Source organism: Gossypium hirsutum, chromosome A10, assembly GCF_007990345.1.
Source record: "Gossypium hirsutum isolate 1008001.06 chromosome A10, Gossypium_hirsutum_v2.1, whole genome shotgun sequence".
In the NCBI taxonomy this organism is placed as follows: domain Eukaryota; kingdom Viridiplantae; phylum Streptophyta; class Magnoliopsida; order Malvales; family Malvaceae; genus Gossypium; species Gossypium hirsutum.
Genome location: NC_053433.1, coordinates 105,811,437 through 105,827,740, shown reverse-complemented (window position 1 = coordinate 105,827,740; position 16,304 = coordinate 105,811,437). Strand labels below are relative to the sequence as shown.

The following is a 16,304-nucleotide window of genomic DNA, read 5'->3' as shown; positions in this document are numbered from 1 at the left end:
TCTTGATTCCTTTGAGTTAAATTCATTCAGTCAATACAATCTTATTTATCTCATTATCACCATTGTGTCTTCTTGATGATTAATATGATCTCTCTCAACTAATGACCATGATAAATTGCTCTTTCGAGAACAAGCATCGCGTGACTGCCTTCCATATTTATCAATGCACACAATGTCAATGTGAGGATATCCTTCGAGTTATGAATTCCATTGTTGCTAGTAAAGTCATGTCATACACAAGTCATTTACCCAACATACCAGCTATCGGCTCGATCATCTTTAGAGCATATGTCTCAATTTATATCAAAGCACGTGAGTTAATATGCATGGTCAATGACTAACTCATGATTTAGGTAATTTAAACTTTGAACTTCACAAGTGAATTAATTAAAAATTGAATTTAAAGCTAATTCAAAATTGAATTTAAAGCTAATTCAAATTGGGTCCAGTTCAATGTATTATTCTTCTAATGACTAAATTTATGTCTCTACATGTGGAGTCAATTACTACTCTTGCCAAGACTAGTCATCTCTCTAATTGGAATTGTAGACGACATACTAATTCTTCTATGTATTTGAATCAAATGTTCACTTTGATTCTTTTAGAGGATTATAGACTCGTTTAGATTATCTACTGAAGTAAGTTATATTTCTCGCAATGTAAATGTTCTTCGAGTGCCACTTATCATCAGCTTGAACTTAGACAATCAATAAGCTAATATTTTCTTGTCACAATTTCACTATGTATACAAAATATGAAAGATAGAAACACAAAATATATGAAGGTAAATTGTTAAATTAACTTTATTTATTTATCCACTGTTCAAATACATAGAAAACACTTACATGTTTACTACAATATGAGCATATTTCCCAACACTCTAATAATTAAAACATTTACCCTTCTGTCGGATACCACACATCTCCCTTGAAAAAAAAACTTGTCAAGAAATAAATGTGTTATTCCAACACAACTAGTAATTAATCCATGAGGTAAATAAATAACCATTTTTTAGTCGAATTGGCTAAAGAGAAAGGGGAAGTGTGAAGTTTTGTTTGATCCTCTATTACTTTCTGCAATTTCATGCTCGAATAGACGATGTGAAACTCCTTGAGATGCTTGTGACGATTATTATTTTGCAAGCCACGAAAAGTGGGTAATTGATGGATCAACCCTGATTTCAGTTTAACGGTGTCTCTATATTTGGAAAGGCAATGTAGAGTGGTTGTTGATCAATTATGTCTTAGCAAGTTATCGCAAAGTTTGGTTTTTAGCCATTTTGGCTTCAATTGCGTTGATCAACCTAGTATTTTCTTTTTGGTTTTCTTTAGTAGGTGGAGAAGATGTTCTTATTAGTCATTTTTTCTCGCATGATTGTTTCCTTTCCTAAAGCACAAGTGTAACAACCTATTGTTCAGTGGTACTAGGAACAGCGATTTTGAAACCTCGTTCTCTGATGATCAAGTCTGTAAATATTATTATTTAATATTTACGAGTTTAATTTATAAGTATATTGAATTTTGGTATAGAAATTTATTCGAATTGATAGTTAAGTAAGGTCTAAGGTCTAAATCGTAGAAGTCGTAAAAGTTAATATCTATAGATTTTTATTAGTTAAAATGTTTGTCTAATGATTTATCAAGGTTTTAAATGGAAATTAGCCACTTATCCAAAAGATATGGACGGTTAGTACTTATTAATTAGTTAAATATATGCTAATATTAATGTTAAAATTTGATTAAAAGATATTAAAACATAAAACAAAAAGTAAGTGGCCATTTTCTTCATCTTTTTCCTCTCTTCTTCATCGTCCCTCCATGGTTAGAAGCCAAAATTTTCAGCCAAGCTTTTATTCTCGCATGGTAAGCTAATCCAAGCCCGTTTTTCATAAATTTTATGTTTTAGAGATCCCGGGTGCTTCATTTTGCTAAACCGTGTGTCAATTTCTGAAACTGTTAAAGATTTTAAATCTTTCCATTGTTGAATCTTGAAGCTTTTGGTACTAAATTGTAAGATTTTAAGGTTAGAAATGAAAAATAACTAATTTGTAAAATGGAAATTATTATATCTCAACTTAGGGACTAAAGTGTGAATGTTTCAAAATTAGAATGAAATTACTGTAATTTTTTTAATATAGGGTTGTAGAGGATGGAATTGATATCGATTTCAAAACTGAAACTCAAATTTGAAAGTTAAAGTAATTTCAGTTTTAGGGGCTAAATTGAATAAATGTGAAATTTAGGGAACTTTTGTAAAATGAAAATTAAATTTTCATATGCTTGAAATAAGATGGTATAAAGTGCTTGAAACTAATAATTTGAAATAAATAATCGTATAGATCAAGATTTGAATCAACCAGAAGTTAATTGACAAAAAAGAAAAATTACAGATTAGTCCCTAACATTGCACTTATTACCTTTTTGGTCAGGTAAGTTCATATCGTATAGTTATATATGTAAATGTAGTGTATGTTTCTAAATTATTAATTTATATTGTTTGAATGTACTTTAAATTGTATACAAATTGGTACAAAAAGGTGAAAATGGATTGAATTGTAAAGAATTGATCTGATGTATTGAATGTGCCTGAGTGAATGCAAGAAAGTATAAGATACGATTAGCAGTCCAATAAGGTCATTTGCACATTATACTGGATATGTATAAGAAATGATACATAGAATACTGATGTATAAAAAAACTCACTAATTATACCAGAATCTTGCATTTGTTCCGGATTACAGAGTTATGCCTTTACGGAGACTTCGGTGTGGTGAAGTAATGTATTTTCTTATTACATATGATGCCTACAGAGACCTTTGTATCCATACCTGTTTATTATAGCTCATCAAGCTAATCGGTTAATAAGAAATAGTTGAATGATGATGTGTTTTACAATTAGAAATAGCTATATGTGAATGGAATAATGTAAATGATGTATATGTTTGATAATCCTAATAGAATGGCACTGAATTGAATTATATTGTACAAATTTAAATGCTATAAGACTTGTATTTGATGATCTCACTATATTGTTGTTGAATATGAAAACATGAAAGTTGTAGTTATCTAATTTGTTTTGTTAATTGTGATTTGAGGTGAGTTTACTATTTTAAAGCCTATGAACTTACTAAGCATTCATAATGCTTACTCTGTTATGTTTTCCTATCTTTTAGCTGTCTTTTGTAGAGCGTGACGATGGGATCGCCCAAGTGCTCACACTATCCAGCCTTCGATTCAGTAGTCTTTTAATTGTTCTGGACTCGGTTATTTGGCATGTATATAGGCGTTGTTGTTGTTGTTGTTGTGTGTGTGTGTATGTGTGTGTGTGTTTATCTTGAACGATGATGATTTTGGACCCTAAATAGTGTTTAACTTGAATGGTTATATGTTGTGTATGAAAGTGTATACTTTGGTAATATGTTTAGATATAATTGAAGCATATAAATGATCATATTGATAATGAAATGGTTGAGTTGGATAATGTAATTGAGTAGTATCACCAGGCTGAATGGTTGATGATTACATAGGTTGAAACGTTTAGAAAGTTACATATTTGATGTTCAATTATATGTGAAATGATTGACTTGTGAATGGCCAATTATATTTTTGGTTGGTAGATGAAATTGTCATGTACATAATTCATTTGGTATGAATTATTGGGTAAAAGTTTAATTATTGTTATGTAAATGGCAAAATAAGACATGTTAGAATTGTTAATGAAGAATGGTGAATTATTGTTTTTGGTATGTTTTAGATTGAGCTTATGTAAGTTTTAGGTTTGCCTATGACACCATTTGAATTGGTCTTTGGTTTGAGCATGAAAAGGTACCAAAATGTGGTATTTTTGAGACCTTCTGGAAAAAAGTATTGATACCATAAATTGACGTATCGATACTTTACCAAATTGTCATGATTTTAAAAACAAAAGAATGCCAAATTGGCATCGATACCAATATAAAGTATCGATACTTATTCCCAAGGATTAACACTTTATAAAGGTATCGATACAAATTGACTTGTGTCCAAAATTTTAAAAATGGTAGAATGGCAAGATGGTATTAATACTTCTTAACAGGGGTATCGATACCTTATTCCAAGTATCGATTCTTGTGAATTTTACCTTGAGTTTTGAAACGTCGAAGTTGACAATGGTATTGGTGTCTGAAGTGGGTATCAATACCTATTTTCAAATTTTGTAAAGTTTTCCATATGGTTCGTCAGAGTGGGTGAGGTTTGTTGTAAGTTAGCACAATATGAAAATGTCAATGAGTCCTTTGGGACTTGGTATGGGATGAAGGAGTCCACCAAGGATTGGTCTGACCATGGAAGTCCACCAATGAAGGTATGACCCAAGGATCCTTGGGTGAGGAATCAAGAAAGTTACCATAAAAGTCTTTGAACACCCTGTGTGTGGGCTATATGAAAGGAAGAAAAGACGAGAAAGATAGGACTTGTTGATGGGGCGAGGTATTGGGACTACAGTCAAGTAGAGGGATCAACCAAAAAAAACTCTTATAGTGAGCTGGGTAGCTTGGTGGATCAGGTGGAGTCCGCCACCCTGATAAAGAACATTCACCTTGAACGAGCAAAGAGTAAATTTATGTTTAAATTAGTTTACATTTGTTTCCATCATGAGATAAGGTTTAATTGTTTATTTGTGACCTAGTGAAGGAACTTACTAAGTTCATTTGAACTTACAGCAGTGTGGTTGATGTTCACAGGATTTGCAAGGTTGATCAAGGACTCGGAGGAGGGACCAAGCTAGATTGAGTGGAGATCGGGGATCACTGTGGGATCAAAGTCATACACATAGGAAAGGGGGTACCATTAGAGGCTTCACATAAGGATAAATCATGGTGTAACCAAACGATGTCTTTAGAGTCTGGATTTTGAAATAGTTAACCTTAAGTCAAAAACTTATAGGGTCTTATTGTAAACAAACAACCTAATTAGAGATAGAAATTTGAGAAATTAAGTATTCAGTGGTTTAAGGCCTTAATTCTAAGAATTATTATTCATTTTATTTCAGACTGTTTTTATAACAGTTTAGGTCATAAGAAATTAAGGTTAAGAGAACCTAGTCCATTGCGACGCTTCATACCTAGATCTAACAGATAGGTCGGGTTTGGGGTGTTACACCTAGCCCAATCCTCATATAAATATATGTTAAGAATGTTTTAGAGTGACAAATAATTCATGGGCCTTCCTCTGTAGTGTTTTTCAAGTATCAGATAATCCATTTGCCTGCTTTCTAGTGAGTTTTCTGTAGGAGAATGCATAAATTGATAACTTTTATTACAAAATATGAAATAATAAATCGAGCGAATAACAAAAACTGGAGTTTTCTCAACATTTTTCTATACTATGTAGCATTAATAAGATTGATCCCATCATAAAGAGTCAATTGCTACGGTGAGGCAATTGGAGAGAGCACACATTTAGTATCTTGCATATTTGTTTTAGTTAACAAATCAAGTACATACTTGGATTGGGTTAAAAACAAACTATTAGTTGTCTGAAGAACTTTAATTCTTAAAAAAAAAAAAAAAACTTACCCAGTGCTAACTTTTATTTTTCATGACAATAACTCAATTACTAATATATATATTTATATATATAACTTCAAAGTGATAAGGTTTGATGGCAAAAGAGAAATACAGATTATTTTTTAAATCAAAAGATAATTTTGTAATTTTTTAAAATATATAATATTAAAATAAGAACAGATGATTCACAGTAGCATGGGTGGTAATTGATTATGTTACTAATTTTGGAAAAATAATAAATTTGTTAAATTTCGTAAATTTGGATGTGTATTTTATTGGTAAAATATTGTTAATGTTTTGTTTCCTTTAGTACTGGGTTGGGTCAGTTTTGATATTGGGTCGAGTTGGTTTCAAATTAAACCATAAAAATATGTGAGAAACGCTAGAAGGAGGGCTTGAACCTCCGACCTTATGGTTAACAGCTACACGCTCTAACCAACTGAGCTATTCCAGCAGGTTACTGTTTTATCATGCGTAACCTATTTTTTTGCTCTTCTTGTTTTATAATTCTGTTCAACCACTTTAATTCAACAACGCCGGTTAAAGACCATGTAAGTTTAAATTATTTAATAACAATAGTAGTTGTATATATAGTAAACAATATTATTGCAATAATTAGTATATGTTTGCTACCAATGTTTTTTGAATTTTTTTTATATTATATTACTAAATTATTTTATATATATTAATTTTATCTTAATATTTAATTTGCAATTATCATTTTAGATTAATTGTCATTTAGCTAGTGTTACAATTATATGCCAATTAAAAGTAAATTGAGCTTTATAAACATTCTAACACTTTCAAGTGGAATTTAAAATAAGCTAGGAAAACAAAATCATTATTGGTATTATTTATTAGGTTCACTTGTTAACATTAACAAGGTACTAGAATGTGATGGAAAATCAATTTAATCGAACATGAGGTTGTTTTGTGATATTTATATTTTATTTTTATTCACTTTTTACTATTTTAATTTTTAATTATCATGGAACTAAAATTCAAGCTTTGATGATTCATGATGTTGTGCTAAAATGCAAGAACCAATTTTAATTGAAGATGGCGGCGAGGATGATAGATTGAAGAAGAAGATCAAGAAAGAGGATGATGACGAGGAGGATAGATTAAAGAAGGAGATCAATATTGAGAACATTTAAATATGTTTATTAGATTTCATTTTAATTTTTGTAGGAAGTTGGATTTCGGTTTGTTTAGATATAATTTAATTTTAATTATTTTTATTTGTCTTTGATTTGCAACATATTGTTTTTTATAATACAATTAAATGATTTAAGTTAAGACATATTCAGAGAGAGGTTAATAGAGTTACGGATTGCATCGCGAAAATAGATGGTGATGTGATGGATCAATTAATTATTCTTGAGAAACCTCCTAGATATGTAAGAGAACTCTTGGAGGATGACATTCGACAATCGTGTTGGTCATAGATAGAGCACATTAGCTGCTAATGTTATCTTAGATTTGTTATCTAAGCTTTATATTTACCACAAAAATTACTATATAATTTAAAAAAAATTATTATGACAACCTCATCCCAATTATATAAAGTCGATTTTGAACATGAATTATGAAGTTTGATTCTACTTGATTCAATTTTATTTTACCTTTAAATTAATTTTTTATTCTGAATTAAAAATATATTTTAAATTTAAAATATTAAAAATTACTTTTTTTAAGTGGATTTCAAAAATTAAAGCTAATGTTTTTACATTAAATTTAAATTTAATATTTAATTTGATAATTATTACTACATTAAAATCAGGGTCTGATTACAAGAAATTTAAAAAATTTAACGAAGTTTTTTGAGAAGTACATATAAAGTTGTCTTGGAGGGGAGCGAAAATAAGAATTAGGCTTTGATTACAAGAAAATCATAGGGATGATAATTTTTATGAAATTCAAGCAATTTTTATTTAAATGAACATATTTATGTTATTTGATTATTATTTTAATAAGAGAATATTGTATTTCTTGATATGGAAATGAAGAAAAAGAGAAGAGAAGTAAAAAGTAAGTTGGTGGCAAAGGCAAGGAGGTAGTAAAAGAGTGAAGGAAGAAGAAAGGAGTTTGTCCAAGCATTGGTTGGGAAGAAGAAAGGAGTTTGTCCAAGCATTGGATGAAAGTACTTCAAGAATTTTACTTTATTTAATTTTATCTAAGTATAATTTTTGCTAAAATTTTTAATTTATATGTAAATATGTTGATGTTATGCAGAAAAATTTATTAATGAATGGTGAAGATGTGAATTGAATTTTAATTATAGAATGAATAGATTTGGTATATTGAAATGCTAGTAAGAAAAGATTAGATTATGAAAAATATAAAAATATGATATGTGAAATGATATCTTATGAAATAGAATATGTAATGCTTTAGTGAATGGATGAAAAGTGAAATTGTAGTGAAGTTATAAAGCGTATTAAATAATTGTGATGGCAAGGACTAAATTGTAAATAGTGTAAAGTTTGAATTATTTTCTTTTGATTGTCTGAATACAATGGATTCAAATCTATTAAAAGCTCATGTAGACAAGATGAGGACTAATAGGACATAAATGATATGCAATTAGGAAACTTTATGCGCACAAATAAAAGTGGCACTTCAATGCAATGCAATGACTGTTCCGTATATCTCATATGTTCTATTGAGTCTACAGTTGGGCTATATAAATATTAATAGTAACTATTTTACTAACGAGATCGAAACTGAACTATGAATTGATTGCTTGAGAATCCAGTATAGTTATTCAATGGTTAAAATGTTAAAGTAAATTTTAATTCTTGGTTAAATTTTAATTCTTGCTATACTTACTAAGTTGTCACAAGTTTAACGCGTTATTTTTCCAACGCGTAGGTAAAGGCAAAACTTGAAACTCTAGGTTGAATATCAACCTCTACTCATCTGATCACATCCCAAGCTTGGAAGAAAGTATAGTTTGTCACTTAGGTAATAGTTATGACATGTACAAAGGTTTAAGTCAAGTATATGAAAGTAAAACTCTCAGTAAAAGCACCTGTAAAATTATGATCATTTTGTTAATCTTATAAACTTAGTTATATTTAATTAAGTAGTATGTTCAATTATATGATATTTAAGATTGAAAATACATATATGAGAATGGTATGTTGATTGGATTGGTTGAAATAAGGTAGATGAGCATTGCTTAGGGGGTTAAGAAATGAAGCATAGAAATTTTATAAAAATAGAGTGCACGTGTAACGACCCGTTTTTAGGTTAAATCGGAACAGTGGTTTCGGGACCACAAATTCGAAGTCAAAATATTTATTTTATTATTTTAATAATGTCTACAGCATGATAGATTAATTATATGAAATTTTCGTTAAGAAATTTTACTGTTTAAATGCTTAATTCGATAAAAAAGACTAAATCGCGTAAAGCGTTAAACTTGTGTTCTATTAGCTAAAAGTGTCAAATAGCTATGGAACTTTAAAGTAAAGGTCCTTAAGTGATAAATAGACCATTTATGGTTAGTGGAGGATGATAGCATGGCAATTGGTGTAATTTTGAATTAATTTTAAGGTTATAATGGTAAATGGTTTATTAAGGTTAATAATAATAAAACAAAACAAAATTTCTTCCTTCATTCTTCATCATCAACCGAAATTAGGGTGGATAAAACACCATTTTTTCTTTCTTCATTCGGCCAACCTTCCTTTTTCAATTAAGGTACGATTTTAGCTCAGTTTTTAATGATTTCTATGTTTTTGAGCTCGTTGCAGCGTAATCTAGCTAGCCCATACCTTTGTTTTTGAAACTGTTATAGATTTTGAGATATTTCATTTTTGAATACTTGAGTATTTTGAAGTTTCTTGTTAGATTATTAATGGTTGTTAATAGTTATACAAGTTTTATAAAGTGATTTTTGACAAAATGAGAATTAGGGATTAAATTGTGAAAGATAGAAATATTGTGGTTAGAAATGTGAATTAAGTGGAAATATGGGTTATTATAATACCATATAGAATTCGGCTAAGGTGGATTGTGGTTAAAAATGTGTAATTGACCATTTTATGTATAAAGGACTGAATTGTAAAATAGTTAAAATTATGGGGGTAAATATGTAAATTTCCATATATGTGAATTAGGGAATAAATTGAAATGAATAGTTATTGAAAATATTGAATTTGATAAATATAGATCAAGACAAACAAATATCAGAACTTGATTGGGGAAAACAAAAGTAGACAGGTAGACGAAAGTTAACCAAACAAATACGAGGTAAGTTCGTATAATTAGAATCAAACCTTTCGATACTTGCAATTGTTGAATTGAATATATTTAATTGAAATAGTTGAAATATGAATACCTAGATGATATATTGTATTCATTACCAAGCCCCGTTTGAACTATGTGAATTTATTGGATACGAGTGACGTGTTATTGAGATTACCGTATTGGTCAAGCTCCTGCATTTGTTGCGGACTCACCTCAACTCGTAAGAGTTTACTGTTTCAGCTCACTGGAGCTTACCGTTTCAGCTCATTGGAGCTTACTGTTTAGCTCAATAGAGCTTACCATTTCTGTAATGCGGGAACCGAAAGAAACAGTGAGATTTTTATACCCCTACCTCTTTTCAGGCAAATTTTAAGGACAAAATTTATTAAAGGGGGGGAGAATTGTAATGACCCAAATTTTACGGTTATCGAAAAAGTAAATTTTCGGGTCTCCGTTTCGAAAAAATGGATTTGTAAATATTTATTAAAAATATTTACGAAGACAATTGAGTGGTTAATTAGACTTTAATTAAGTAAATTTAGCTTAATTAAGAGTAATTAGTGAAAAGGATTAAATTGAATAAAGTGTGAAAGTTTAATTATAAAATAAAGAAAAGTTAAAGGGACCAAATAGGGAAATATACCAAGTCCCATAAATGAGGCGGCAAATGTGGATAAAAATCTTAGATTTTTTTTCATGAATGTATTATTTAATAAGACTATATTATTATTTTATTATATTGTAATTTATATTAATGGTATTATAATATTATTTTAACAATTGTATGGTAATTATAAATACATGTGTAATAAATTAAATACATACACTTGTAATACAACTAAATAATTACTTAAAATATAAAAAATTGTTATTATATTATATTATATTATATTATATATTATATATTATATAAATAAGTAAAGAAACATAAGAAATAGAATGAAATTGAAACGAAACAGGGAAGAAACAGGGGAGAAAGAAAGAAAGAAAAAGAAAAAGGAAAATTTGAGGTTTCAAGGTTCAAAGTTAATTTGGTAAGTCAATTTAATCCCTTTTCTTGTAAATTTGAGTTTATGGAATCCTAGAGATGAATACTACTTGATTTAAGTGAAATTTTGAAAGTTGTTAGATTTCTAGATATTGTTATTTTGAATAAAAAGATGAATTAAGGACTAAATTGATAGAAATTCAAGTTAGAAATGAAATAAGGATTGAATTGTAAAGTGATTCATAAGTTTTACGCTTTAAGGACTAAATTGAAAGAATTTTGAAATTATGGTTTTATGATGAAAAATAGATAATTATGTCTAAGTTTGGTTAAAAATTGAGTAGAAATAAAGTACGAATTAAGATATAAAAGTAAGTGAATTTAGTTAGGAGTAAGTGAATTTAGTTAGGATTAAATTGAAATTAAAAGTAGAAAATCAACATTTTGCACTAAGACTATTTTGGACAGCAGCAGTAGTCTAAATTTTAAAAATCACCAAAAACTATATAAATTGAATTAGATGATGAATAAAATATGAAATTAAAGCTTATTGAGTATAGTTTCTTATAGAAGAAACGCTGTGAGCAATTGAATTGTAAATTATGAGATATAATGAATTTTGTGAGACAAGGTCAGAATGAATTTGGGTTCCCCTGTTCTGACTTTAAAAAATCACCAAAAATTGGAGAAAAATAATTATAGGCTTAAAGTCATATTTTTAGAATCCCTAATGAGTCTATTTTCAGAAGAAATCAACAGGAATATTATCCGAGTTCTGTACTGTGAGATAATTAATATTTAGTGAAGAAGGGTCAAAACTGTCAGACAGCAGAACATGGGTGAATTTAAAGAATAAACTGTACTTAATGGCTAAACCAAAAATTCTAAAAATTTTATGGTAAGAATATTTGTGAGTCTAGTTTTAGGAAAAATTAGCTAATCTTAATTTAGAATTTTGTAACTCAATATATAAATTAGTAATGTATTAATGATTATGAATTGTATTAATTTTGTAGTCAATGTGGTACCGGAAATCTCGGCTAAGAAAGGGCAAGACAAAGTCAACGGGAGTTAGCTCGAAAACTACGGCTTGTATTTCTATAATCCGAATTTAATATTTAATTATTGAATTTATTATTTATTATGTATGGTAGGTGAATTGATTAGATTATTTGAAATAAAATGAATATTGAATGAAATTGAAGGGTGAATTTAATTAATAATTGTTGTATTTTAATTGAATGTTATGGTAAATAATTAAAGTATGAATTATTGGTATTGTGTTTTTATTGAAATGATTTAATTTGAAAATGTGGTGAAATAATTATGAACATGTGTTTATTGTGGAATTTAATTATATGAAAATAAAAGTGAATTGAATTGTATTAAATTATGAATTAATGTGAATAATTGAGATATATATATATTGAATTGAATGAAAATGTATGAGATTGTGAAAATGTGTGAATATATGTAATTATTGGAATGGTATATAAGGTAAGAATTATTGAATTAAGAAAGTGAATTATAATTGATACTGAACTAAGATAGAAATTATACTGAAAAGTGAGTTAAATACCCTATTAACTAGTCGGGCTAGTCGGATATAGTTGGCATGCCATAGGATATAAAAGAGTACGGGTTTTTGCTGGCTTACTGATCAGGCACTTATGTGCCGACTACTGTTACTGTTACCGTTACTGTTACCGATTTGGCACTTTGTGTGTCTAATACTGTTACTGTTACCGTTATCGATTCAGCACTTTGTGTGTTGAATACTGTTACTGTTACTGTTACTGTTACTGTTCCGGATTTGTTCCGCTGAGGTACTCTGTGTACCGTATTGCTACTGTTACTGTTACAGTTTCGGCTTCGGCCGATGAGGCACTATGTGCCGTACTAGTGTATTGGTTGGATCCGTGTATCCGTCTGAGTCCGAGTCATGTTAATAGGGGTAAATAAAGGTATAAAATAATTGATTATTACTGAATAATTGACTGTTACCGAATAATTGACTGTTACTGGATAATAGACTGTTACCGAATAACTGAATATTACTGAATAATTGATCATTACTGAATAACTAATTGTCATTGAATAAATGACTATTACTGAATAACTTAATTGCTATTGAATATCTGATTTTACTAAATAATTGACTGTTACTGGATAACCGATCAATTGATCGATACTGAATAACTGGTTATTATTGAATAATTGATTGTTATCGAATAAGTGACTGTTACTGAATAAATAATTGTTCTAATTGTTAATGAACATTACTGATTGATTAATTGCTATTGAAATTAATAAATGATTTGAAATTTAAAGTAGACCAAAACAATGGTTGGAAAGTGAATGTTTGAATACTCATTGAGTTTGAATAGTTCAATATATATAAATTAATAAGTTTTATAATTGTTTAAGTGTTCGGATTATAGAAATACCACTGAGTGTATACTCAGCGTACGGTTTGTTTCCGTGCGCATGTTAAGTTAAGGCTAGACTGTTGAATCAGCATCCCAAGCCGATCCCGAATTCAATGAGGTAAAGTATGTTGAGTATTGATAATGGCATATACCTAGGATGTTTAATGAGAGTCATTTAGGTTGTAAAAGTATTGATGAAATAAGTAAATTATGGTTGGCAACGGTATATAGTATGAATTTTGAAATTTATTAAAAATTCGTAGTGATTCTAAATTAGTTCTAAATTGAATTTACTGTTCATATTGGATCGCAAGGGCCCATTAATGGGACGACATCTTAAAACTAGGATGAGTGTGAATATTTATTTTAATTAATTACCAAAATTGGACTGTACTGACTGGTAATGTCTCGTAACCCTGTTCCGACGATGGTATAGGGTTAGGGGACATTACATTTAGTGGTATCAGAGCTAACCGGGTTTAGCCGATTCTAGGATTAAGTCAAGTACTGAAAAGAGTCTGGGGGTACATGCCATGATTGAGTCGAAATTGAGTCAGGATCGGATGCTGATATATTTGTTTGGTACTGTTTTATAGTTGAAATGTTAGATGAACATATTGATGGCATTGATTATGAAATATATACTGGAGATGAATAGTTTGGTGAATTAAATGAAAACTGAATCGGTAATATTGAGTATTAACTCAATAAGTAATTAATTATTGAATGTTGACTGATGAAATAATAGAGAAATAGATAATATATAACTGTTTAGAATTATAACTAATGCTGCACAGTGAATAGAAAAATTGTATCTGCTACGACATCTACCCCTCCTGTTTCTCAATCGGTTCCCAAAGTGCTTCAAGGTACGGAGTTTGTCTAAACGGGTAAGTTATCTGTTGTTAATACTTCGTAAATGTAGTGTGGAGGAATTGAGAATTATAGCTGCAAATGGTCTTGAAAGAACTGAAATTTGATTAGAGAATATTATCAGGGTCATGAATGAATTCTTCTGTTCACTAATTAAATGTTAGAAATGTATGATATTTCTGTTAAAAGATTTAGTTTATCAGTGGTAGAAAATATTGATTATGTTGTGATTTAGAAAGGGTTATTTGGAAATTTTCTGAGATGAGTTCTGAAAGATATATACATCAGTTGGAGATTTCTTGATCAGAAATGTACAGAATTCTTGAAGCTTAAACAGGATCATATGATTGTAACTGTGTATGAAGGGAATTTGTTTGATTGAATAAGTATAGCAGAGGGTGTATTCCGATAGAAACTGTATGATACAAATGGTTTGAAGATGGTTTAAATGAAGACAGAAGCTAAAGAATATAGAATAAAGAATGGAATATGTGTTGTCGAAACCATTTTTAAATCGAGTTTTAGGAAAATGGGAATCGACTTTAAAAAAACGAAAACGGGAGTCGCCACCAATCTTTTTAGGTGTGATTGGATCACCTTATAAAATGTTTTGTTTTAAAACATTAATTTTGGTCTACGAAAGTCGAGAAAATGGATTCGGGAGTCGATTACGTACGAGGAAGGGTTAGCACCCTCGTAACGCCCAAAAAATTGGTACCTAATTGATTATCAAGTGTCTTTAATGTCGAAAATTTAAAAAATTTTAAGATGCAATCCTCTTTTAATATTTTTGATTTTGAAAATTAGGGTTCACTTGTATCAAATGAATCAAAATATTACATCCAATAAGTTAGGACACAATATTTTTAAAATATTTGACACTAAGTTAGCCTTTTTGGAAATCTATATCTTGAAACAACAAAACGCCATATCCAGTAAGTTAGGACACAACGCCTTGAAATTCCGAGACAGTTGCTTGCACTTTAAAAAAAACCTTAAAAACTTAGAAGGGTGCTTGACTATTCGAACTCAACGAGAAAAGTTGCAACCCAATAAGTTAGGGCACTGCCTTTCTCGAAGTTTCCAAACATCAAGCATTGCCTTTTATTTTTTAAAAAAAAACCTTGGAATATTATTTTAAATGATGTTTTAGGATGACATATTAATGCATCATGAAGCATAGATGTACAAAATATTCTAACATTTCCATACAAACATAAATAATATCATTAAGACAAAACTAAATAACATGAACATACGCTTAATAAAAAAATCATACTAGGGTAAATATAAGATAAAAAAACATGAGTAAACTAAAAGAAAAACATAATACATGCAAAAATTATACAACAATATATATCATAAAATAGCACATAAAAGAAATAATTAAACATAGCATATAAAAAATGAAACTATACACAAATAAGATAAATGACATACACTAAAAAAATGAATAAATAGAACATTTACAAATTATAAAAATATAATGCAATAGTTCAAAATACATGAAATGATAATATAATGTATATACATGCATAGAAAATATATATTTGAAAATAAACTATATAAAAGGTTAAATATTATAATATATAAAATACATAATCAAATGTATAAAAGATAGGAATAAATATGCATATTTGAAAAATGAAGAAATTAAAATAAAAAAAGAGGTTGAAAAACTAAGATAGACGAAGAATAAAATAAGAACAAACCACAGAGAGTAAGAACGCAAGAGGGAGAGAAATTTGAATGAATGCTCTCAAGAATTCTTATTGCTTCCCAAAACTCAAGTCATTTACAATGAAGGGAGAGGCCTCTATTTATAGTTGAGCCTCCCCAAATCCAACGGTACAGATCAATTACATCAACGGTTAAGATTAAAGGATATCTACAAATTAAATCTCCAAGATTACAAGATCATATCTTCAAGATTGCATATCATATCTAAGATTGTATCATACCTAAGATTGCATATCATATCTAAGATTGCATATCCTTAAAGATTATATTTCCATATGAGTCAAGCTTATAGATGGACCTTAAATCTTTTCAAGTAATGGGTCATTCCGATTGGGCCAAATTATATGTTTGTAATTTTGTACTGGACTTGGACTTTGTTTTATTTTTATTTTTTGGAGTTTATTATTTTAAATACTGAAATGTGCAGGGCAAAAATGGGCTATTACATGTGTTAGACATGATTCTTCTGATT

The 16,304-nt window shown here is 29.1% G+C and overlaps 1 non-coding gene across 1 annotated transcript; it reads right to left on the bottom strand.

Moving 5' to 3' along the window:
* Positions 1–5,925: 5,925 nt before the first annotated feature.
* TRNAN-GUU (transfer RNA asparagine (anticodon GUU)) lies at positions 5,926–5,999 on the bottom strand. Its single transcript has one exon. It is a non-coding gene; the product is annotated as a tRNA-Asn (tRNA).
* Positions 6,000–16,304: the final 10,305 nt, after the last annotated feature.